Source organism: Pseudopipra pipra, chromosome 10 (assembly GCF_036250125.1).
Source record: "Pseudopipra pipra isolate bDixPip1 chromosome 10, bDixPip1.hap1, whole genome shotgun sequence".
Classification (NCBI taxonomy): Eukaryota; Metazoa; Chordata; class Aves; order Passeriformes; family Pipridae; genus Pseudopipra; species Pseudopipra pipra.
Genome location: NC_087558.1, coordinates 6,358,679 through 6,383,706, shown reverse-complemented (window position 1 = coordinate 6,383,706; position 25,028 = coordinate 6,358,679). Strand labels below are relative to the sequence as shown.

Below are 25,028 nucleotides of genomic sequence, written 5' to 3'. Positions count from 1 at the left end.
AGGAGGGTGAAGTGAGATGGTCCAGCTGCTCTGGGTCTGTTGGCATATTGCTGGTTTGCTGTTTCTGGCACCTTCAGCTGGAGAGTGTGTGAGCAGGAATAGGGTCATCAGACATGGACACCTGCCCTGGGACTGAGAAGAAGCTCCTCCATTGCAAGACCAGTCAGCCTGTGCTCACATAGGCCTGAGGTCCTCACATGCCTGTTGTTGATCACATTCCATCTGCACCACTGCAACCTGCGGGTCATTAGGAGTAGAATTACAGAAGAAGGAAAAATGATTTTCCAAACCTTTATGGCCTTTCATAGGGTCAGAGTACCATGAAAATACATTTAAAGTCACGTTTTTTTCCTATTTGCTCTGGAAACAACTCAATAGATTTTTTTCCTCATATGTTCCCCAATTTCATGTCTAAACTTCTTATGTACTTATATAGATAAAATGCTACCTGTACTGACATGTAGATATAACAGTATTTTATTATGAAGCAATCATGTTGACCCCTTTTTTATATAATAAAATAAAATATTAATGTAAAATAATCAACTTTGTAAATGTAAAATTTAAATGTAAAGTAATTAACTTTTAAGTCAAGCCACTTCTGACTTTTTTGAGAATATATTTCTGCATGCCTGCATAAGCACCTGGAGTGTAGAGCCATAACAAACATCAGTAGCAGAAAGGGATGGTATCAGTCTTACATTTTGTCTCTCAATGAAAAAAACACACATACATTCTACACCTCCCATTTCTACCATGCATGCACACCAAAACACTTCCACTGTTTAGAGATATCTTGGCATGAGGTACGTCCAGGGTGAAATAAATTAACAAATGGAATGAAAAATACTATAGCTATACTTGTATTTATTCTTAGCAAGACAACTACATCCTCTGCTGATTACAATTAATATGAAAGAGTAGAAATTACAATAAACAAAAAACTTCTTGCGCATTATGCATGAGCATCAAGCTGATTTCATTCTAATGTTTCATGACATCTACACAGCAGTCAGAAAGCTTGAAACAATTAAGCATAATAAAGAACTAAATATGTATTATTTTTTCTGTGCCACTGCTAAATTGTAACCTTAACAAGTAACAAGTAGCCTAACTTGTGTCTGGACCTGAAATTTCATTGGTGCCACTGTTTCTTGAAGAAACTGAGGAATTTACATCTCTAGTTTTAATTATACTTGATCTTTAATTCTTTTTTTACATATATTCATCACCTCCTCTGCAAGGGTGAAACGCTCAGTTTTGCCATGGTACTGTCTTTAAACACCACTTAAGTGAAAGCAGAATGGGTGTTTGAGCAGACCCTTCAGCTGTGTAAGGGATTTCATCCAAGACTGGCACTCCCTGGGCTGGCCTGGCTGTGCTTCCATTAAAACTACTGCAGTTGTGATAAGTATCCTCAGATGTGGATCTGGCCTCCGGTTTTTTAGCAAGAAGTAACTACAACACAGCGAAAGTTGTAAAGCATTCACTTTGAAAATTTGAGACTTTCTGCAACAAATACTTCTTTTTTGCCCTGTCGCAGTATCCTCCTGTCTGACGACTCTTCTGCTGACAGTAAACTGAATATTGAACACCCTTTCAAGGGATTTGCCTTTTTACTTCTGAGCTTTTCAAAGAAACTGATAAAATGTCTAATTATTTGAATAATCAAGGCAATGAATATTTGATCACTAACATCAAAGATGAAACTGTAATTCAAGAGCTGAGGTATGTGCTTAATATTGCATTACTCATAACACAAAGAAAATTATAATTTCCTTGAAAATGTGTTTGTTAAAGGTATTTTTCCTCTGTCTTTTGGAAAACTGAAATGGAGAAATATTGGGAATTAATTTACATATATTTATTTAATTATCCAAAAATTACCATTGTACCATTTGTCAAGCTGTTGGATGAAAGAAATTAGTGATCAGTTAAGGAGCATAACTTCAAACTTGGACACACTTCACAATAATTTATAACAATTCAGGCATGGAGGATGGATTATCTGTTTAGTATCAAAGAAATAATTTTTTTTCTGTTTTTAAGTGAGATACACTGACATGTGACTGTGGAACATTATCACTGCCACTTCCTGGGAGTTGCCTTTTTCTTCCCAATATCCTGAAGAGAAGCCAATTTAGTCCTAATCCCCCTTTCCCATATCATCCCTCAAGGCTCAGAGTCACAGCACTGATCATTAAAAAATACACTTCAACTTTGATGTCGCCTTGAATGCTCAAGCTGGAGCTCACCAGAAAACAAAGCAGCCATTTCTATTTTAATATTTCAAACACAGCTTGAGCAATTCAGGGACTTTCCATCAAGAGCAGTTGCTACCTAGAGAGCCACCATCAACTTTATAAAGCCCTTTGCATTCACCTGCCCTGACAAGTTGTTCATATCAAGATGTTTTGGTTTCAGATAATTAAAATTATTAGCTACTATCTATCAAGATATAGGGAATTGCAAAAGCATAAAGGCTGTTTAATTGAGCCTGGTCTGGTTAAGGAATGTGGGCTTGGACCCTTCACTCTCCTCCACTCTGCAGTTCCTGGAACAAATCCTCCTTGCAAAGGACCAAACACAGGCTGGATCACCCAGGTACCTCCAAGCACTGCACAGAGAGAACCAAGCAACATCCCATGAGGCCAAACTCCAGTTCATAATCCCTCTTTTTACACAGTTAATCAGTTTCTCGTTCATTTTGCTGTGTGTGTTCTCGCTGGTTAGATCTGGAGTCATGCATCTCCCACTCACCTTTGATCTCCTTTGTTAATTAGTTTGTGAATACACTGAACAGGACTCCAAGCTTCATTTATTCACAGAATGTATTTTCAGCCTTATATTTGAACTTTTGCTGGTCTGAATGTCCTTGCTGTGCAGTAGCTCAGGTGTCTGAGTGATCATCGATGCTCCTCTAGTGGACTGCAGACTTCCTGCGTATTAATCTAAGTAACTGCTCACCAGTCATATTCTCAAGTACCCCTTAATTTCTGCTGCACAGCAACAACATTTGGGCTTTCTGCTTTCTGTAGCAATATAGCAACATTTCAGACCACATACTAATCCCGATTCTCAGTCAGAAAATTGATCTAGTTAGCTGCAGTCATGTAAAGTTATTTATGAGGGATGTTGTCACAATACTCCATTATTTAGTAGAGTTGGTTGCAAAATAAGAAAATATTTATAATAATATATAAAATAAGATATATTACATATAATATATAAAAATGTATGTTATATATATAAAATATTAAAATATTTATATATTGTATATTTTAAGCTCTGACTCCAGCACTCTTTTTTTAATAGTTACATATTTTCTAAACCTCCCATTTGGAACTCCTGTTTACTGGCAAACCTGATTTCTTCATATTTTTTAAAGGAGAGAGTGAAGAGGGATTTTTTTTCCTAAAAAAACACTCAACTAAACAACTTTGTATTTAATAGTGACTTGTGTTCATTTTGTTTGAATAAAATTTAATGGAAATGGAAATTTATAGGCTCTCTGAGAAGATAAATCTCCCCAAACCTTTTACAAATATACAGCTAGACAAAGAAAGTGAGGTCTTTGCCTCACTGCTCTTAGGGACATTAGTACAGTGGCCTGTGGCAGTGTACTTTTACCACCACAGCCACTCACCAACCTTACCTCAAATGAATGAGAAAGAAGGAAAAAGGCCACCTGTGTTATGCTGACCTCACTGTCAATTAAAATAATAAAATATTGTATGAGTTTCATCTCAATTGTTAGATCTATAGTGAATAAATGATCCAAGTGAAAGGATAAAGAGGCTAAAGGAGGTTTATTTATCCAAAGAACTCTCCAATTCCTTGATAGTAGAATTCTTCATTGGATAAAACCCCTGCATTTGGAGAACAATAGCTCAAATTGCAGATATTCACTAGCAGAGACAAAATTTGCTTTAAAAAGAATAGTACAACTACTGCTGTAATTTCTGCTCTTAAGAAATAATTGCAAATTGTACTTGTGTCTGGACCTCCACTTGGAGATCAAAGACCAAGTGTAATAAGAAATTATCTCTTTTAAAGAAGAGGCCCCATTCTAAGGAATGTCTAAAATAGAAATGGGCATCCAGACAAAACGTGTGTGTGCAGTCAGCTCTCACAGGGGAGCGAGAGCAACCCTGTAGCTCCTCACAGTGTGCTGCTGTGGCTGCTCTCTTTTATCTTACCATGCCTTAAAAGCAGCTTTTCTTCCTGTCTATGCCAGCTCTTCCACAACAGGAGCTCAGCAGGAGTCCCCAGGCGTGATCCAGCAGCTGCCTTTGGACACCCCAGTGCTGTAAGTCCACTGATGATGGGAGAGAGGGCAGTGGTGAAGAGAGAAGTGGCACACCACAGCATTAACAGACCCCACAAAAACCCCAACCAAAGAGTTGGAAGCATTCACATGAAAAAAAAATAAAAGAAATTCAAGTTCATTTAGATATAGCTTGGCTAAAACACAAGGCAGGGAAACCAGCCAGCAGGTATTTTGATGGCATTTTTGCATAGGAAATACTTCAAACTGAAATCAAAGAACTATGAAGTATTGCACAAACAGGAGAGATCAAATCAAGGGAAAATTAAAAAAATGGATTTGACAGCAAGGCTGTGTTGCTTCATTATGGTTTCCTGAGGGAAACAGTCAAAGCTGTTTCACTGGAAACAGTAAAACACAAAACAACTTGGGCAAGTGCAGAAGAATATGTACTGCAGGGGAAGTGCAGCAGTGAGAGGTGGAGCATGAGAGCATTTCCATCCTTTAATTACCTGTTTTCTGGCTGATGTTTCACTATGATTCTGTTTCTCCCCTCTGGAACCACTAACCTCCCACTATGCAGTGATCCAAAGCAATGGTGCAGACTTCTAAGACCGGCTTGGGAGACTGGTGCCACTGTAACTTACCTGTCTGTGCCATTTGGGTTCAGTCCTGCCTCTGGAAAGAGCCAGTAACTGGCATTACATCCTATAAGAAATAGCCAGGAATTAACTGCTCTATAAAAAGACATAAAAACATAATCCAGTCTTGAAAGTGTGTGATAATTTCCCTAGTCTAGTTTTATAATTGAATGGAAAATCTTCTTTAACATTTCACATAGATTATTAGAGAACACTTAATTTATGCTACTAAGTACTACCTTAAAATACATTTACTGGAGTCTTCAAAATGACAAACACCTGTCTTATCATTCACACCAAGAACAGGTTTCCACCAGACCATAATAACAAAATGATAATTTGTGACATTCTGAAAGAAGATGGGACTAGTAAAAATCATCATGGAATTGACTTTTTAATATCCCAAGATCACTGTTGCTTAATGAGATTGAAGCTTTGAGAATGAAATTAAAGCATAAATCCCTAGAAGAGACTTTCAGGAGCCTAACATGCAATTATTAGGTTAAAAAAAAAAGTCAGCTTTAAGGTTCTAAATGTGTCTCTGTCAATAGAAATGCAAGGAGAGAATGTAAGCACACACTATTAGAAACAAGAGCAGCTCAGCACTGGAGATGCCTAGGGAATAGAATTCTGTGATGATGTTCAAGGTCCAAAATTGTTCCATTCAAAATAGCAGTTTCATAAAAAGGCCTCAAATTAGACAATTGCTGGTGCAGACAAATTTTGCTCCATGACAGAAGAGAAGGAATAAAGCATGCTTTTAAGGTGCTATCCAAAATTCTGAGCAGCTCAGACAGACATTCAAAGAACTTTTTAGTTATTTCACAGCTCTGCAGACCTGGGACACCACAGCTGGCACCAGGAGAACTGGGGAGAATTCCCTCTCCCCCCCCCCCCAGAACACACAGGGTTTAGAGGATGGGGGTCTGTCAACCACCCTGTGCAGGGGTGACCTGCAGGGCTGCCCACAGGCTTTAGGAAACTCCTTGCTGATGTGCCTCAAGGAATAAGTTGCCTCAGAGCCAGAAGTGCTTCAAAGCCTTTCCCTGGGCTAACAGATTCTGCCTTTGTAGAAGGCAGTTTAGATGCTTAACAAATCCTGGCTCAGACCTGTGTTTCCAGATGCAGGAGTGTTTTTCATAAACTTTTCATAATGCTTCAATTTCTGGGAAATAGCAGGGTGGTTTATCTCAACAGAAGACTGTCTCGTCTGATGAGGTCTAATCAGCCTATCTGCTGTCTTGTTCCTATAGGAGAGAGGCTAACAGTGGTGATTATTTTAATTTTTATGTTTAGAAGTTAATGTAAAAAACCCCACAACCCAACCTTCTAATTAAAAAAAAAAAAAAAAAAAAAAAGGAAAAAGAAATTGCATAGCTAAAAACAACATGGTCAGTTGTGTGAAAAATGAGAGGAAGTTTCTGGTGGTAAGTCAGAAGTCTGTGTTCTATGCCATGGAAAGAGGCTCTTGCTGCAGCAGCTGTGGCTCCAGCGTGGCAAGACAGAGCTCCTGCAGCTACACCACTTAATGTTTTACAGCAAAACCTGGGCAGGAGACACACAGCTGTTTGATGCCTCACTGTTGTGTTTGGCCTGGACTGGCAGATGAACTCAGAGTAACCTGGGTGTCACTGTACTGACTGGTAGGTCCAGAGGTGCAAATTGCAGCAAAAGCTACTCAGTTTGTAGAGGTGAAAAGCTATTTCAGCCCAAATCTCTCTTCCTGTGATGGGCCACAAACACCTGCTCAGCAAGTGAACTCCTGCAGAGTTCACTGATGTCTCCAGGCTTTGGAGCACATTTATGTGGCTGATAAGCAGAAATTTGATCTCTAGATACTTGTCGGTTCAAACTACACAGATACTGCAAGGTGAGATGCCATGGTTTCAATTACTTTTCTTCAATTGGGTGTGTGTAAGAGAGAGAGCAAATAAAAAATAGACAAAACTGCTGTTATTCAGAAGACACCCTGAGAAACAGGGAGACAGAGAAAGATTAAATGTGACAGGGACTCCCTGGAGGGCTTTGCAGGAGTTAGGGAGGACCTTTTTTTAACCCCAACACATCTGAAACTGAGAATTTGAGGCAACAAAGGAATAATATTTGTTCAATAACATAATTTTAGTCTTAATTCATATGAGAAAGGAACTGGGGAACTATTTAAAGCACAGTGGAACATTATACAAATAATTCCTCCTTGGATAACAAAAGGCAAGTAAGACATGTCTAATGTGAGAGAGAAAATTGCCAGAGAAGCTCAGACAATGCTGCAACCTTTTGTTGATTTTTTTAATAGTGGCCTATTGTAGAATAGGTCTATGTGCTATGAATAGATGTTGTGAATAAAATTCAGGTACCCTGCTAGTCAATTTTTCTTGCCAATAAATACACACCCCAGAAAACATTCACGTGTTGGCAAAGTAGCATTTAATCCATGGACTTTGCACAATAGATGGAATTACAATAGGGATTCATTACAGGCTCACTTGTGTGTGTATTTGGCATTCCTGACTCTCCTTGGGCACCAGCATCAGTGGTTTAACTGTGGGTCAGCCAGAGGAAGGATGAAGCCAAAGCCCAGCTGGAAAACAGGTGTGCTGGCACAGAGATATTAGGAATGGGTGATCTGAATCCCACAGCTGGACAGACGGCTATGCTACAGAGTTCTCCCTCAGTCTGGAAAAATGAAAGTGGAGCAGAGTCTCACAGATTTTGGTCTTTCCAAAATGAAACATGGGAAGCAGATCATGTTTAACAAGAGTAAAAATTTTTAGTGGCTTTCAGTGACATACTGAATATTTATGTATTAATGCCACAACAGACTGATTTCAGGTGGCATAAACCACATTTAGTGCAGTCAGTAGTCTGAGTAATGCTTCTGCTTTGTTGTTATTGTGCTTGAAGCCCTTCATTCTTCCAAAAAATAATTGGGTAGTTCAGTGTTCCATGGTTCCCAAATGGAAAGGGAAACACAGTGATCTTTCCTAACGTGACTTGACTCTGAATTTATTTCGTTGTGTTAGATTCGACTATTTTCATGTCCTACCAAGATGAGTTACTGCTTAGTCTGAGCTGAAATCTAAGAAAACAGAGGTATCAGATGAGGATTATAAAAACATTTTGGAGGAATATGGCTGAAACTAACCCCCTGCCTTGGTTTAGCAGAGTCATGTCTGGAGAACTGTCCTCCTTATCTAAGCTTTGCCAGGAGGTAAATGGAGCAGTTGCTGAATGGTACTTCTTGGAAAACGACATAATTATTTCAAATAGAATTTCTTATAGTTGATATCTTAAGGTAATCAAAAGACTCTTAAATACTCCTTTTTTTCCCCTTTTCTTTTTTTTTTTTTATTTTCTTAAGGTCCTTCTTTTTCTATGATAGTCAAAAATACAGAGAGGTCCTTAGAAAAAATCTGTTGAACTTCATTGGGTTCCTGACAATTGAAGTGAGTTGAATTTCTAGCCTTGTGATTTAGAGCATGAGAAGATCCACGTCAGGTCTGGTCTAGGCCATTAGCCAATCTCTAGTACTGTTTGCCTGGGGAAAAATCGTAAGAATAAGACTTTTCAACTGAGGCAGAAATTACATCTTCCAAGTCCTCGATGGAGTTTTTTTCTTCCACCAAATATATTTCTGGCTTATAGCTATGAATTTGACTAGGTGTCTAAGTAACTATTTTAACCAAACTAACCATTTAACCAGATGTTAGAAAACTACGTCCTGATTGTTTTGAACCTGTTATCCAATCAGTCCGTTTGCTGTCCCTTGTTCTTCCATTTTGAGAAACAGTGAACAATTTTTTTCTATTAATTTCTTCATTTATGATTGCACAGACCTGTGTCATATCACCCTGAGTTCTCTTTTTTCCAGCTCTAGGCTTGGTTGTTTTCTTTGACAAAGAAGTTATTCAATATGTTTGCTCATTCTTCTCCCTGACTGGAGTTCTTTTATTTTCCTTTTCCAGATGAGAACAGATCTAAACAAATACTACCCAGAGACCTCTTACTTTCTTTGAAGACTGCAGTGATCTTTTTAATAGTGCTGTGTAAAAATGACATATGTGAAACACAATGAAATTTGTTGAGACTTCCAACACTGAAGATTAAGTAAATATGATTTTACTCTCTCTACTAAATCTGCTGATGAAGAAGCTAAATTCTCATCATCAGCAGTTACAGCAACTAGCTTGCCTGCTTTTCTCATCCTGGGGATAATTCTGCCTTGGAGATGTTACTCGTTGATATCTTTTTGTCATGACAGATGTTTAAGCTGATACTTCCTTAGATGACAAGAGTGAAAATAGACTGAACTTCATTTGATGGAAAGCCCCTAGCATCAACAGAACCAGCAGAGACCCCAAGTCCTTTATCTTACCTCTCAGATGGTACCTTGGCAGTCCTATATATGATAATGTAAGAATAATTGCTTATTACATTTCTGCTGTAACATACAAACATTGTGTAATTCAGCATTAATGTCTGACAACCCAGCTGTCATCTTTCCAAAAATACTTGCTCTCTAACTACTGTAGCTGCTGCTACTTCTACTTCAAACCAAAGGAAGAGATTCTGCTCCAGGGTATTTTGACAGGGTGTTATCTTTTGAAAAGACAGATGTTTGTGCTGGAACTGTCTGGTGGTTTTAAGGCTTATGCACATGTTTCAATAAATAAGTGCTAAATTACTTGCCAGGTTCTGAGTTAAAGCGGATGACTTCCAGAGAAATATGTCAGTGACACCCAAAACTAAGACCAGCACGTTCACAAAAAAATTTCAAATCACCTTTTAAACAACATGAAAAGCCACAAAGCTCTGCCTTAAATGTTTATGAATGTGAAAGGACATTGAGAATGTATGAAAGAGATGATGTTGTCATTTTCTGCCCTTCTCCATTTCATTTCCCTAAAGAAATACTTCCAAGGGAAGACAAATAATTCCTTACCTTATAAGAGATTTTATTATTTGAAGTAGTATGTTGGTACTTATTGACCCAACTTTGATTTGTAAGCTGATGATGAAATTAATTTGGCCTTTGGTGTAACCACAATTAACTTCTCCAGAAGGGAGGTGATTCAATGTCTTGCAGTGAAAAAGTCTCTTTGGAAGGAGCAGCCCAGGGTTTGTTGTGTTGTTTGAGGCTTCAATAGACTCACGTCAGGCTGAAGTGGTTTGTCTGCCCCTGGCTGGTCCTCTGCACTGGGTGGGATTCCACCTTGGAGGATTAATTATGGAAGTTCTTTCACATCAGAATGACTGACTATTATCTCATGTGGGAGTTTAATTCCTCGTTCAGATTCCAGATAAAGGACCAAACAAAGAACTGGAGAGTGACACTGATTGAACAGTGTTTAATATTCTTTAGAAAGTCTGGTTAACCTGTCACTGCCAAATGAATGTGTGTTGCGTCTGTCTGTACTTTAAACTCTGTCTCACATTAATAAATGAAAGCAGGAGAAACTATTTGAGCCTTAAAACTACCTACAAGGAAATATATGAAACACTCCCCTACCTCTGGTAATCTGGCAATCGCTTACTGAATGAAGGGTGGGGAGGAAGAAAGATAATAGAAAAATAAAATAGGGATCCCATTTAAATATTCTGAAACAGTCTTCTGCTGTTAACTTACCGAAACACCAGTATGAGAACTCTAATTTTTTAAGTTATTCTGGAATTACAGATAAGCAAGCATAGGACAAATAATTCAGAAAATTCATATGAGATGTGGGGAGGCAGTTGAATGTACAGTAAAATGTGAAGTACAATGTAAAAAGTACATTGAAAGTACCATGCCATTTATATAAATATGTACGTATGTGTATATATATATATGTATGCACATATATACAAAACCTTTATGAACCTCAGATTTGCAGGCTGTGATGTACAAAGATTTAACATCTATATGATCTAGTTCTTGGGGAAAAAAAAGACCACTTTGCAAATTAGAACCTAACAGTATTCCTCCTTATGCCAGCTACTCCACACTATTCAGTTAACCTCAATTTTAGGTTTGGACATTATGAAAATAGAATTAATAAAAAAAAGCTCAGTTGGCTGGTGCTGGAGCTCTGATCCAGTCTGATCCTGTCTGCCCTGTTAGAAGCTGGAGAGGGTCATGGGTGTTGGCAGCTGCTCATTGATTCCAGATACTGGAAGAACATTTCGTTGGAACAATTTTGATTTTTTATGCCAAAAGAAGATTTTTCCATATGAAAATTACATTTCTTCTTCCCTTTGTCTTCCTTGGATTACACTCCTCCCACTCTACCTCGTGCACCAGCTGGAAAACCTGAAGCCAAGATTCCTCAGCTGCTGGCTTGGAGACTCCTGCAAACACCACCTCCTATGCACGTGCCAAGGGTACACACTTCTTACATCCTGCTTTAGGGTTTTTATTTTCCTAATAGTTTGGGACACACATTTGCAAGTGAGCAAGGCAGAGGGAGCAGATAGTTAGCAGGGCACCAGAGTAGCTATTAGTAGATCAAGTTTTTACTCCTTCCGTTTCCTCTGATCAGCTGTTCAAAGCAGTATGAAAAGCTGCAAGTATTCCCTGGGGAGAAGAAAGAAAAAAAAAAAAAGGAAGAAAAAATTGAAGCATTTCAACATTAAAAATCATTAATTTATTTGTTAAAAAAAATCATTTGAAAATGCTCTGTATATTTTTTTCAGAGTTCATACTGGTTTAAAGCAAAGAAATTAAATCAAATATATTTATTTGATTTTTTTGGGGGGGGGGGTTGTCACTTTTGAAGCAATTCTTACTTGTTTTCCCACTTACTGTGCATGGGCTTGCTTGCAAACTTGTCCCTGAGTGTTTCAAGAAGATTCCTTCTGCATGAGGCTGGAAGGCACACACTGTGACCACACACCACACTCCAGTCACTAAGGGGTCTCCAGGGTACAGACCTCAGCACCAGCTGTTCTGCTCTGTGGATTCACTGCCTGCAACCCAATCCCTGGCAATGGAGACAGCCAGGTCTAACCTGTGCTGTGCCATGGGCAGGGGTTACCCCCAGAGCACCTCACAGAGGTACAGCTGCTGTACAGGCACATTACAGAGCTGATGCCTTTGTTTGTCTCTGAAATTCCAACAGCAGCAACATTTTGAGGGAACAACAGCTTTGGAATTTCTTTAGGGCAATCTAGTAATGTAGTTGTGTATTCAAGGATTTGCTAACAGCTGGAGAGATTTGAACCTGCACCTTCTTACTTTTGTCAGGAAAGTGTTGGCCTGTACCCTCTGTAGTATTGCAGAGATTTGAGATAATCTTAGAGAAGACGTGCTTGCTTTGCACATATGTTCCAATTTCAGAATAGACTGCAGCAGGTGATGTGCTCTCCAGATCCACTCCTCCCTTTTTTTCTCAGGATTTGGCTTTCTTAGTAGGTATCTGATGGTACATTGAAGTAGAATATGTATCCTAGGAATGACAAGTACCAGGTGGCTTGTCCCAAACAACAGCTGTATTCTGGTTATCCATATCATAGAATCACAGAGTGGCTTGGAATGGAAGGGACCTTAAAGATCATCCAGCTGTGGGCAGGGACACCTTTTATTAGACCAGGTTGCTCCAAGCTCTGTCTAACCTGGCCTTGAACACTTCTAGGACTGGGGCATTTGCAGCTTCTCTGTGCAACCCAGGGCCTCACCACCCTCACAGTAAAGGATTTCTTCCTGATGTCTAATCTAAACCCACTCTTTCAGTGTGAAGCCATTCCCTCTTGTCTTATCACGATATGCCCTTGCCAAAAGTCTCTGTTGGTTCCCTTCAGGTACTGGAAGGCCACAACTAGATCACTCCAGAGCCTTCTCTTTTCTGGGCTGCACAATCACAACTCTCTCAGCCTTTGCTCGTGGTTCCGGGTGGCTGTAAAAATGATGGCTCAAGAAGAATCAAGGCCAGGTTGGATGGAGCTCTGAGCAACCTGGTCTAGTGGGTGGCATCTCTGCCCATGGCAGAGGGCTTGGAACAAGATGATCTTTAAGGCCCCTTCTACCCCAACCCCTTCTGTGGTTCCCTGAAGAATCAAGCACACTGAATACATAATTCAAACTCCTTTGTGGCCCCTCCATTGCAGCACAGAAGAGATACAGACTTTCACTGCTGGTGAGGGAATTCCAGATGGCTCATGTGCTCCCAGAGGCAGCTCCTCATCAGGCAATTTGCGGTACCAGCCGTGAGTCTGCACTGCTTTCCAACCCTTCTCCAGGGAGTCCTACAGATCCTTCAGGGAGGATGAGTGACAATCCCCCAACAGTAATTGTTAATTATTTTCCAGCTTTGAAAATTAATAACTAAAAAATCCTATCGAATCAAATGGGATTTCAAGCCCATAGTTTAAACTGTACTTTCATAACTGTAATTTTTTTTCTCTTCCTTCCCCTGAAGGCACTGTCTTCCTTGGAAGGTAAAGATTAAGCTGACAGATGGTATCAGCAGAAGAATGATTACGAGTTTTAAAAACCTTGATATTTTGGCTTAGTACACCATTTTTCATGCAAATACTGACATGGATATTAGCATCCAATTAAAAAGGCATAAAACTATGCCATTCAGTTACAGTTTACTTTACAATCATTTAATGTTTCATTAAAAATGCTAAGAAAGGCTGCTCTGAAAGGGATAAAAATCAATGATCTATATATCACTTCCGATGCTTTGCTCTTCTGGAACGATGTGGTAGTGAAAATGAGCTATAAATATCTTTAAATTATTCTGGTAATCTGAGTTGCTGTTTCCATTTTTAGGTTCTATCTTTACCAAAGTATCAACTTACATCATGACACACTATCTGGTCTTGAGGTAGTGTTAGTAAGGCAAAGTGTTAACTCCTGTGTGTGTCTTCACAGAGTACTTCCACGTGGTGATCCAGATATTTTATTTCTATAGGTTAGGCTGTGTCTAAACATATACCACTTTTTAGCTGGACAAGAACTGTCAGTGATATGTGCTTGCCTGCAATTTGAACACCAAAACACCTAATGGTCTACAGGCAAATGTTTAGAAAAGTCCTTTGTTTTTTGTTTAGTTTTGTTTTCCCTGAGAAAACCCATCCATTGAAAAATAATACTCTTTGTAATTAGAAGTAATGCTCTAACTTATGTTAACATCACCATATTCACATCACTTTTTGAAAATAAGCAATAAGTGGAATGAAATTTCCCAATTTCATGTAACTTATGAAATAATCTATGCCTATTAAAACTCCAAAATCATTCACTTGATAAGAATATTTCTCTCTGTAAACACCATTACCAAATTAGCTTAAAAGTGAAATAAAATTCATACTTTGGAATCTCTTAAAAATTTTTCTAATGAAATGTCTTGATAATTTTGAAATATTTTCCAGAGTGTTTTTAAGTAAAAAAAATTCATTACACTGCTTTTTGATAAATATCAGGGGTTTAATATGCTAAATGTTCTTATTTTAACCAAAATGGTATAATTCAAAAGGTCTTGACAAACTATACTTACATTAATTTATGTCTTTCTCATAAATAGGCAAAAAGTATAAATCTCCTCCTTCTCATCACATCTATTGTCAGTGAACAAAATATAATACTGAGAATTATTCAAATCTCATTAAATGCTGCTTTCATGAGAAACTTTAAAAACTTTGGACAGGCAGCCACATTATTTAGCAAATTACTTAAGTGTTATGTGATGGATAAGCCAGGGGCAGGCTAGTACATGCTGTGAATAGAGATAATAAAATAATACAACTTAACCTTCTCATCACATACTGCACTAACACATCAGCTTACACCATCCTCAGCCTGAGAGCACTCACCTGGACAGGTGTCAGGGCTCACTTATCAAACTAACTTGGTCAGCTCAATAAGCTGAGAAGCCCATGACACTTCTCCTTGCTTTATTTTTTTCTCTCTCTATGAAAAGTGAACATTGATCCCATCTACTTGTCTTCTGCAACTTCTTACTCCTGCAAAGTGGGATGCAAGAAGGATATCCTGTTGGATACAGGAAGGATGACTCACCTATATGGATCAGTCTGTAAAAATGGTAGTGAGTGCTGAAAAAGAAACATCACTTCCAGACAGTGTTGCACCACAAATAGCAATGGCTGGTTGCAAGTATTACTTTCAAGTTGTCCTCTGTATTAGGAGATATCAAAACCTCCAGTGGCAATTCATCACCTTTCTAATTCTATTGGCAGTAATGGAAAAATGCCAAGTTGTTTTCCACAAATTTCATCGTCTCTCTTTAAATTCATATAGCACCCAAGATTAGAGTACAACATGAGTCAAAGAACATTGACTGGCTGTTTGGCCACCAAAAAAAACTTCAATTCTGTCTTAGAGAGATGTCACCAAGTAATTTTAAAGGACAAGGGAAAGTAGAATATCAGAGTGAAGGTTTTTAATTGGAGATGTTGAGGCTTTTTTGTTTCATTTCATTTGCACATGGGTTGGTAACAAGAGTGTCCTTTGAGGCCATGTCATGAAGGCAAACTTCGTCTCAACTCCTAATACCCATTGCCTTTGTCTCTGGTATCAAAGGTCACTTATAAATGCTTTAAGATTTGAAACACTATCATAATAACAAGTAGCCTGGCTGATTTTGCAAACTCCTCTTGCAAAGTTTTCAGAGACCAATGTACATTTTTATGGTTAGTATAAAGGGTAGGAAATAGTCTAATTTCTTGGAATGGCTAGAAGCTGATGGTATTGAATTCAAATTCAAAGGAGTATATTACAGACAGGTAGGCAGCAGCACAATATACCTAGGGAAGCAATGGATACTTACACACCTAAAATCCCTATAGGGATTATTCATTTCATTTGAAGAGCAAATATTTTAAATCTTTTCTTCCAGAAAGTCAGAATACCATCATCTCAAAAAGTATGAAAAATCAGAACATTTTTTCCTAAGTGAAATATTTTGACAACTCTTTACAACATGACTTGAGGCTTTTTACCAGATTCCACAATGTACCATAGGAGGCAATTTGGGACATTCCAGGAGGAGTCATGTGGGAACATAGTGTGGAGAATGCAAAAAGAAAAAAAAAAAAAGCAGCTGTCTACTTTGTAAAAAATGAAGAACTTGGGGATTCGTGATACAATGTTTAGACCTCCTGCGGTTTTTATTCTTCAACCACAAGTCGGCAGTTTTACAATATCGCTTAGTGCTAAGTGACCTGTTCTTTCTGCAGGGATTCAGCCGGACAGGATGCAGACAGGGTTATTCCTCAATTTGGAGATAAGGGTGTGAGTACTCAACGCCTGGATCAGCCCAGTGCTGAGAGATAGAGGAGAGCAATGAATGAAAACTTCCAGGGTCTCTTCAAAGATGTTCCTGCCATTTATCTCACACTGTATTCTGGTAAACAAAACTCAAGGGATAATACATTAGGGAATAATCAGACTAATGATCTGCAGAGATTCTTGTGTTAATGTTGTCTCTTTATACTAAAAGTATGCTTTTAGCTAAATGCCTTTTCAGTTCCCTTCCTGGGCATCTAAATGAATAAAAGGGTGATAATGGAACTTTTGTTATTTTAGGAACATATTTGTAGCTTAATGAAAGAGCTCTTGGGGGGCACAAAAGACAGAGCTGCAAGTGCTTAAACTAATAGAAAAATGTTTTGTGGATTATGCAAGGTATGAAAATATAAACTGCTCACCATGCTATCATCTTCATCTTAAAGAAAAATAAAAACCAAAACAAATGGTAATAAGATTTATAACAGCAGTCAAACTTGATCCTATCATTGCATTGTACATCCTACTTCTGTAAATTTTCAGGAAGAAACCTGCAGTAAAGTTTCTTGGACAACCAAAAACCCAAAAATTTGTTTCAATACATAAAATCACAGAGTTTTTTCCTGACAAATATCATCTCTTAAAGCAATGACTGACTAGTCTTCAAATATATACAGCCACCAGCAACCTTGAGACACCAATCTATTAAAAAATTTGGGGCTCTATAATCTTAACCATTTAAAAGGAATGGATTTTTAAGGAAAATTGAAATAAAATTTATCATCTGTGATACATTAAATTTACTTATGAATTATGGAGTGGTCAAGTTCTGATCTTGTATTCTTCTTGACTGTTCTCAGGGCAGCCTGCAACTTCTCAATCTAACAGAGGAATACAGCAATTTTTTTCCCTTCAGATGGTCCTTCTTAATTTGGCATTTGGTGATAGAAAAAAACCCCCACATACAAAAAAAAAGGAAAACTGGGGATAAAATCTGAAGTCAAAATCTGAAGGAATGTGAAACACTGAAATATGCCAGCATTTGATCTAAGGAACCTACAGAATTAGCATAGTGAGCATATGTTCATGTTCAAAGATAACAGACATTTTTGATAACCCTCCCTAAACTTAGCTCATCTCTGATTTACATATTTAAATGTTCTTTTTTTTTTTTTTAATTACTTAAATCAGGGTCACCTTCATCATTTGTACAGAAATATACACACAGCTTTCATTTGTATAAATGTTTAACTGCAAATATTGCACCTCAATTTTTATACAGTAAATCTGTATCCAAATGCTCATTTTCTTATTCAGTAATTTTTGTAATGTATAGTTATATTTTCTTTCCTTGCATATGTGTCAAAACTCTCTCTGCAGAAATGATACTTGAATCTCATTCCTCCACATCTGAGTTCACTATTTGTTGGATCTATTTTCTCTCTCCTCCATAATCTTCTCTTTTAAACTCCTCAGTAAAGTCCTCCTGGATGGCAGCAATCTAGCTGGTTTGAAGTTCTTATCAGAACTTCTATATTTCCAGGAAAAGATTTCTAGCACAAGCCATTTCTGCCAAACATTTTTTACTAGCTCAGTATTAGCCATGACTGAAGATCATTTGGTGTGGACAGACAAAGGGGGTGATACAACAGCATAAATCCCATAATTCCATTAAAAGCATAGGTAAATGTCTAAAATACCCAATCACAAGATTACGTTAAAACATTATGGAAGTTTCTTAAAAATGCAGGTGTTATGGTTTTTTTGTTTTTATACATTTTACTTGCAGGAACCATGAAGAACCACACAGGAACATTCACAGTTTTACCTATAAAGAATGAGTTTTAAAAGTGACTCCTTCCTCAGCAGCTGTTTGTGGTTAGCTGTGACGAACTACCAAGGCCCAAGTACATATTGCTACATGGAACATTTAAGCTGTGAACGTTTCTTTCTAATTTTTGGCTAAACCACAAAGCTGTATTTCCAAGCTGGCCTTTGCTGTAGACACATTTCTATCCAGAACTAGCTGGTCCTTCTGGCTCACTCACCTCTCCAGCTGCACTACTGACTTGGAGGATAACAGCAGTCTGGAATTGGGGCCTGATAGTGCTGTGTAAATATCTCAGTCCTTCTTGGAACTGATGAAGAAAGTATTTTCTCCCACTTTTCCCCCCTCCTCCCCCCTCAAGTGAGATCTGATTAGATTCTTAAAGTCAAAATTCTCCATCAAGGTATCACAAATACTCTTATTAGGATGGCTAGATCTCATGGCATTTGTATGAGGAAAAAGCTGGGCTTCTAATCAGGTCAATTTTGGAGCTGTATTTGCGTTCCACATGTAATTACCCTCCACAGGCCAGGGAAGCTTGCCAAAGGCATTGCTGTAGCTTTTTACAGCAGGTTACATACTCACATTTTTGTACATGAATCTCTAAAGATACTTCAGGGCAGTACTGGAGAAGCAAACTGCATTACTTGCTGTGCCAGTGGATATGCAGCTTCCATGGATTCAAACAATGTCTACTCTTTATTCGGAAGTTTTAGAAGTCCTGCATCCATTTTTACTTTGGCTACACTACTAAAAGCAAACAAAATACAGCTCACAGTGTTCAAGAGTGGGCATTAGCTCTGCTATCTTTCATGCTCTTGGTTAACGAAATCCCTGGGGTCATTTGTCAGTGTTATGAAGCTCCCACAGTGAATGCAGCCAACCATGCCATTCAATGTGCTGAGCACTGGGTATACCTGCCTTCCTAGAAAGGCTTGGGGCAATGGATGAGCTCATTATAGGGTTAGATAACAATTCTAAGGCTTTTTGCTGTTTTCATAGTCAGTTCTTCGCACTGGGTGCTGGAGGCACTTCCATACTGCCAGGAGTGAACAGAGATTAATCTGATTCTTTCCCATTTATGAATATTACAAAAAAAATATATCAAAGCATATCCAAGTATTTTGATACTAACTGCACCTTCTGTACATGGAGTAACTGGATTTGCAGAATAAAATGACCCCTCAATGCTTTTCCACTCACTACAGCTCCTGGTCCCTCCACTAGCAGAGCTGCTGCCATTGAAGTTCTCCACCTTGAACCTCACCTGCCTTTTAACAGCATGTTCTCTATTACCTACCTTGTTCCCTCCAAAATGTGGAACTCACAGGGATGGCTGTTCTCCACTGAGGTGTGTGCAGAGGAGTCATCCAGAGGAGAGCAGTGCTGTGGGTCATGCTTTCCTTGACAGTTCACCCAGGGAAAGCTGCTTTAGCTTCAAGGGGAGAAAGAAGTAAAGACACAGGCACAGGAGGGCTGGAAGAGCACGAGGTGCATGTGGAGGTTCCGGATTAGAATCACTGAGTTTGGAAAGGACTTCTAAAATCACAGAGTCCAACTATTAACCTAACACTACCAGGTCCACCACTAAACCCCAAACACCACATCTACATCTACACATTTTTTGAACACTTATTAAGTGGCACAGCCACCACAGACAGAATCTTTTTGCATCAGGGTGCACTGAACAACGTTATATATTCACCAGCTCTGCAACCCATGGTTTAAGAAGACAACATCATTAAAACAAGAGGTTTAGACTCAACTGCTGTACATTTTAGAAGTGTTCCCAGTGAGAAAGGTGCGAGGACTGCACTGAGAATGTGTGAAAATTTAATGGGTACAGTAATGGTTAGGACTTCATTGATATCCTGATGCATAAACTCCTTCTCCCTGTGTATTTATCTTCTCAGTCCTTGAGAAAGGCACTAACAAATATTTGGGCTAAAGTGACACAGTAATAATATTTGGCTTTTAATACTGAAACTGAAGAATGAAAATACCCAAAAAGGAGTAAATAAACTCTTTGGAATGTATTATTTAGTTGATTTCTGCAAAATGGAATGAATCATTTATCAATTCAATGTTTTTATTGCTAAAGAAACTACCTCTGGTTTATGAATGTCACTCAGTGGGTTAAAAGATTCCACTGGGCTGGTAGTGTGGATGAAGGCCAGACATAATTATTTAATTTTGTTTTATCCACACGTGTTTATTAATATTCTTGAAAAATACAAAACTGATATCACAGATCTATATGTGCATGAAAAAGTTCATTTTCTTATGATAAATATTCATTATTCAGGGCAAACAAGACATCCTATGGTTTATATATAACAAGCTCTGTAAAGAGACATTAAAACCAGGAATCTGAATAGTTTCCTGTTACAAAATCTTCCTTCACATGAGGCACATGCAAAAACACCAACAAAGAAAAAAATATCTGTAATATCAAACTTGAATTATTAAAATGAGCCAATCCTTTGCAATAGTATTATTATGGATCTTAGTTTTCCATTATTTTGGAACCCATGTGGGGTTTTTTCAGCAAATTGGGAAGTTCCTATTTTCTGCAACAGTATGATTGGAGAAAGTCAGACAAATATATTTAGAATTGCATGGATATATCTGGAAAGCATTTGTTTAGCAGTGTTAATCAGTTGTGTCAGTTCTTCCTAAAATGAATTCCTTCAAAATTGAAATTGGGAAAACTGAAGTTATATCTGTAAGTTAGACTTGATACAAGCTGTCCTATGAAACCTTCCAGAGCTATAGAACTAAGGTAGCAAATGTAATTGTGGATGCCATAATATATGAAAGGAGTCTAGAAATAAAGGTAAAAAGGATCCCTAATAAAACCTTACTGGAATGCATTCAGTGATTAAAAAAACCAAAACAAAACCGAAAAACCCCAACATAAAAGGCATAATAACTATACTTGAGTCCTGGATAATGTCCTCCTCCTACTATTAATCTGGTATATGGCACAAGAATACAGCACATAAAGTTACAGATTTTTCCTATAATCACAAATGCAATAAAATGAGATATTACCAAGTTTCCTGTGCTCATATAAAAGAAAAACATAATTTTAAAAAGAAAGACCTATATTTCAGTTCCACTTTTTCAGGAAAGCTTCAGATCTTAGGAATGTTAAATAACAAAAAATTATCTGACAACAAAAAGAACTGCCTTTCATTTGTTTCCTTTTTGACTTATGTCCAAAAGCCTGCTGATTTTTCATTCATCTGCATCAGATTAAGTTCAGGTGAGAGGCTGGGTGTATTCACTTTCTTTCTCCTAGGAAAGCTGACCTGGTTATTGAACTTGTCTCTGCGGTAAAAACCTAAAATATAACTTCCTTGGTGCTGCTATTCTCCCAAGGCATTCACAAACTGCACAGTTCTGCATTCCTAGATTATCAAAGTCTGCTTATAAAAAAACCCTTAAGTGGAAATATGAAATTAAAGAAAAATATTTTTATCATTTCTAAGTTATGAAGAATAATTTAACTTATTGTTTAATCTTGTAAGTAAGAAAATATTTATTGAATAGCTAGTCATTAAATTGTCAGATTAATATATATATAGGGCTCAACTAGTTTAGTTGCCTTCATTTGTCTACCAGTATTCATTTCTCTACTAGAATATACCATAGTCTTCATCCTTTGTCTTCTAAATATCAGACATTTTGATGTTTGCCTGGTGCCACCCTATGTTTAGTATATAGTTTCATTACAGAAGGATGAAATGGGGCTTGCAAATATAAAATGTCCCAGGTTGCCTTTGGGTAACTGTAATACTTAAATGTGAGAGTTATTATAATGAAACTGATAATTATACATACGCAAAAGGAAACGTGGAGAATGGTAGACGAGTACACTGCACCAGAGCTGTATATTTTCTGCAATGGGAGGAAAAGGTTAACTCTTCTCTTGCTGAATTCAAAGGCAGATTTGCCACAGTAAGCTGATGAACAGGCAGCTTCTTTCCTGACACACTAGTTCCTCTATAAACACTAACAGTTGGACTAACTTCAAAGTTGGCTCTTTTAAGTCTTAAATATGTTTATGCAAGCAGCCACCATTTTCTGCACTAGGTGGGAAATACTGCAAATGTTAGTTTAAAAAATAGCAAAAGCTCTTGCAGTTGCGCCAGCAACAAACACACTTTCCAGCAGGCATTTGATGGAGCTTTCATGTCTCATTGTTGCTGTATTTCCATGTTTTGAGGTTCCAGCCAAGTGATGAAAATATGTATATTACCTTACTTCAAAACAAAACAAAAGAAAAAAAAAAAGAGAAAAAGAAAAGACTAAATACCTTGAATATCTTGCATTCACAGCAAATTACAATTCATGATATTCCTCCCTTCGTTTTGTTCATTTTCTGGCTTCTGCGAAGTGGACATGCTGCTGCCTTAGTTATATTTACAGCACATGGTAAAACTGATTTCTCTGTGATCAAAACCCTTCATTTTTTACTTGTCTGTTTGTTTTTAAGCATAATATTGCTCTTGGTTAGGCTGCATAATAAACCCATGTCTAATAACAGCAACTTCTTGTTTGTGTTCTTTATATCACTGACATTTAGAGAACTATTTTAAAATAGCATAATGGGTTCAGAGACTGTTTTCAATAACAGTAGATGGTCACAATTTCACTTCAAGCTAGTATTTCCAGTGCATTTTACATTAATTATACTTTAATTAGAAAATTACATCAATTGGCATAACTGGCTGTGTGTGATGGTTTTGACTGGGATAGAGCTAATTTTCTTCATAGAATTATAATGGGGCTGTGTTTGGGATTTGTGCTGCAAAGTGTTGATAACTCAGGGATGTGAGCAGTGCTTACACAGTCAAGGCCTTTTCTGCTCCTCACCCCACTCCACCAATGAGGGAGCTGGAGGCCATAAGGATTTGGGAGGGGACACAGCTGGGACAGCTGACCCCAACTGATCCAAGGGGTATTCCATACCACATAGTGTCATGCCCAAATGGGGAGAAGAAGGAAGGAGGAGATGTTCAGAGTGATGGTGTTTGTCACCCCAAACCACTGTTATGTGCAAAGGAGCCCAGCTTTCCTGGGGATGGCTGAACACCTGCCTGCCCATGGCAAGTGGGGAATGAATTCCTTGTTTTGCTTTGCTTGTGTTTGTGACTTTTGCTTTTCCTATTAAACTGTATCTTTACCCACAGGTTTTCTCGCTTTTCCTATTCTGTCCCCCAGTCTGCTGGGGAAAGGTGAGCAAGCAGCTGTGTGGGGATGAGTTCCTGGCTGGGGTTAAACCACAACACTGTGTAAAAGTGAACATTTCTTAAAGCACAGCATGAGTATTTCCATCATCTGTAAAAGCGGGAAGATGAATAGTTAATTACCTCATGAGTCCATGTAAAGGGCTACTGACCAGTTGAAGAGAGAGCAAATTCTGCTCCTATTTAAGATGTGACAACACCTCAGTATGAAGGTGTGACTTGTGCAGCCAAGCCTGCAAGACACCTCCCCTGGGCAATGGAAACAGTGGTTAAGCAGTGACACTTGGATATGGCCTTGTACAGCTTCAGGAAAGGTGTGAAGCATGAGGCACGTACATGGTGTCAACCCACACTCCAGCCTGCTCTGCACCACTGGGAGAGGTACCACAAGCTACCCAGCACTACTGTTGTAACTGCATTCTGCTGACAGGACTTACCTTTAAATGACTTTTTGGAATTATTCCAGATATATCAGAGTGTAATGAATATAAGAATTGGGAAACAAAGCATTTATTGAACTGCATGGCTTATATACTACCTTTGTCCACAAACTAAATGTGCTAAAAATGTTTAGTGTGTCTTGGATGCCGTATATGCAGACATTATTTGAAAAAATGAAGCTTGGGATTCTAAAATAAAAAAATAATTATATAATTATATTTATATACATTCTTCTCTTCCTTTGAAATTATCTTTTATATTTGCAGTTGAATCATGCTAAATTCTACTTAGCACAAAGCTCATATCCTTTTACAAGTCAGTTGGCTGCCTTATAGTGCATCACTGTATTGGAAAATCACAGCTGGTGAGAACTGGCACATCATGGAAAAATACAGAGCATTTTACAGATATTTTAAGTTCTGAAGTGGGCAGTTGGGGAAAGACAGTGGAGAACCCTTGTCAAACAAAAAGTGCATATGCAGAAATTACTCTGTGCCAAGAAACTCTGGATAACTCAAGAATGCTGCCTGCAGATGGTGTATTTTAAACCCTCACTAAAAAAGCAGTGTGAAATACAGTCAGATATGAAGAAAAGTCTCACCTGGGCACCCAGTGATCATATTCCTGTCCTCTGTTGAGCTGTGTTTGGAACAGAGGTCTGAAAAAAAAAATGGTAGAAAAATGTAGTAGTGTTGGTTGTAAATGCTTCTAGTCCTGTCCTTCCTACAGCCAGTAGTGACACTCCCACCCCCAGATGGTAAAAGTCATGACGCTGGCAATGCAGTCTAGAAAGACTGGGCTGGTTCATCTATATAAGAAGTATTATAAGACCAAGGGCTCAATAAATTGATCGTTTCTGGAGAAGACAACTCTGCAAATCCACACAAGGACACATTGTCACTGTAGTGCCTGGAATTCAGCCTCGTTCCCCAGAAAACTGAAGGTTTGAAGCCACCCAGGATTTATGATGATGCCTCAATGAATTTTTGGCTGAGTTTATTTTAAAAAGAGCTCTCTGACATTACCAAGCAGTAAAGCAAAACTTCATTACTATTAAACTGCTGTGTGCCCAGTTGGCCAAGAAGACCAAGTGCCTGATGGATTTATTAGCAATAAATTGGTCAGCAATTATTGCCCAAAAAAATTTTGTCAGCAATAAACACCCTTGGTCCTGGCCAACAGCACCAGGGCAGTCACTGTCCCTCTGTACTTGGCACTGGTGAGGCCACACCTCGAATCCTGTGTTCAGTTTTGGGCCCCTCACCACAAGAAAGACATTGAGGTGCCAGAGGGTGTCCTGATAAGGGCAACAGAGCTGGGAAAGGGTCTGGAGTACAAGTCTTATGAGGAACACCTGGGGGAGCTGTGG

General features: G+C 38.3%; 1 long non-coding RNA gene across 2 annotated transcripts; it reads right to left on the bottom strand.

Moving 5' to 3' along the window:
• Positions 1-6,278: 6,278 nt before the first annotated feature.
• Positions 6,279-24,320, bottom strand: LOC135419478 (uncharacterized). Of its 2 annotated transcripts, XR_010433010.1 has the most exons (4): positions 24,261-24,320; positions 19,264-19,398; positions 9,851-11,461; positions 6,279-8,446 (listed from the first exon to the last, which is right to left on the bottom strand). It is a non-coding gene; the product is annotated as an uncharacterized LOC135419478 (long non-coding RNA). The 2 variants fall into 2 exon arrangements; XR_010433009.1 differs by lacking the exon at positions 6,279-8,446 and having other exon boundaries at positions 9,843-11,461.
• Between the last annotated feature and the right edge of the window lie 708 nt (positions 24,321-25,028).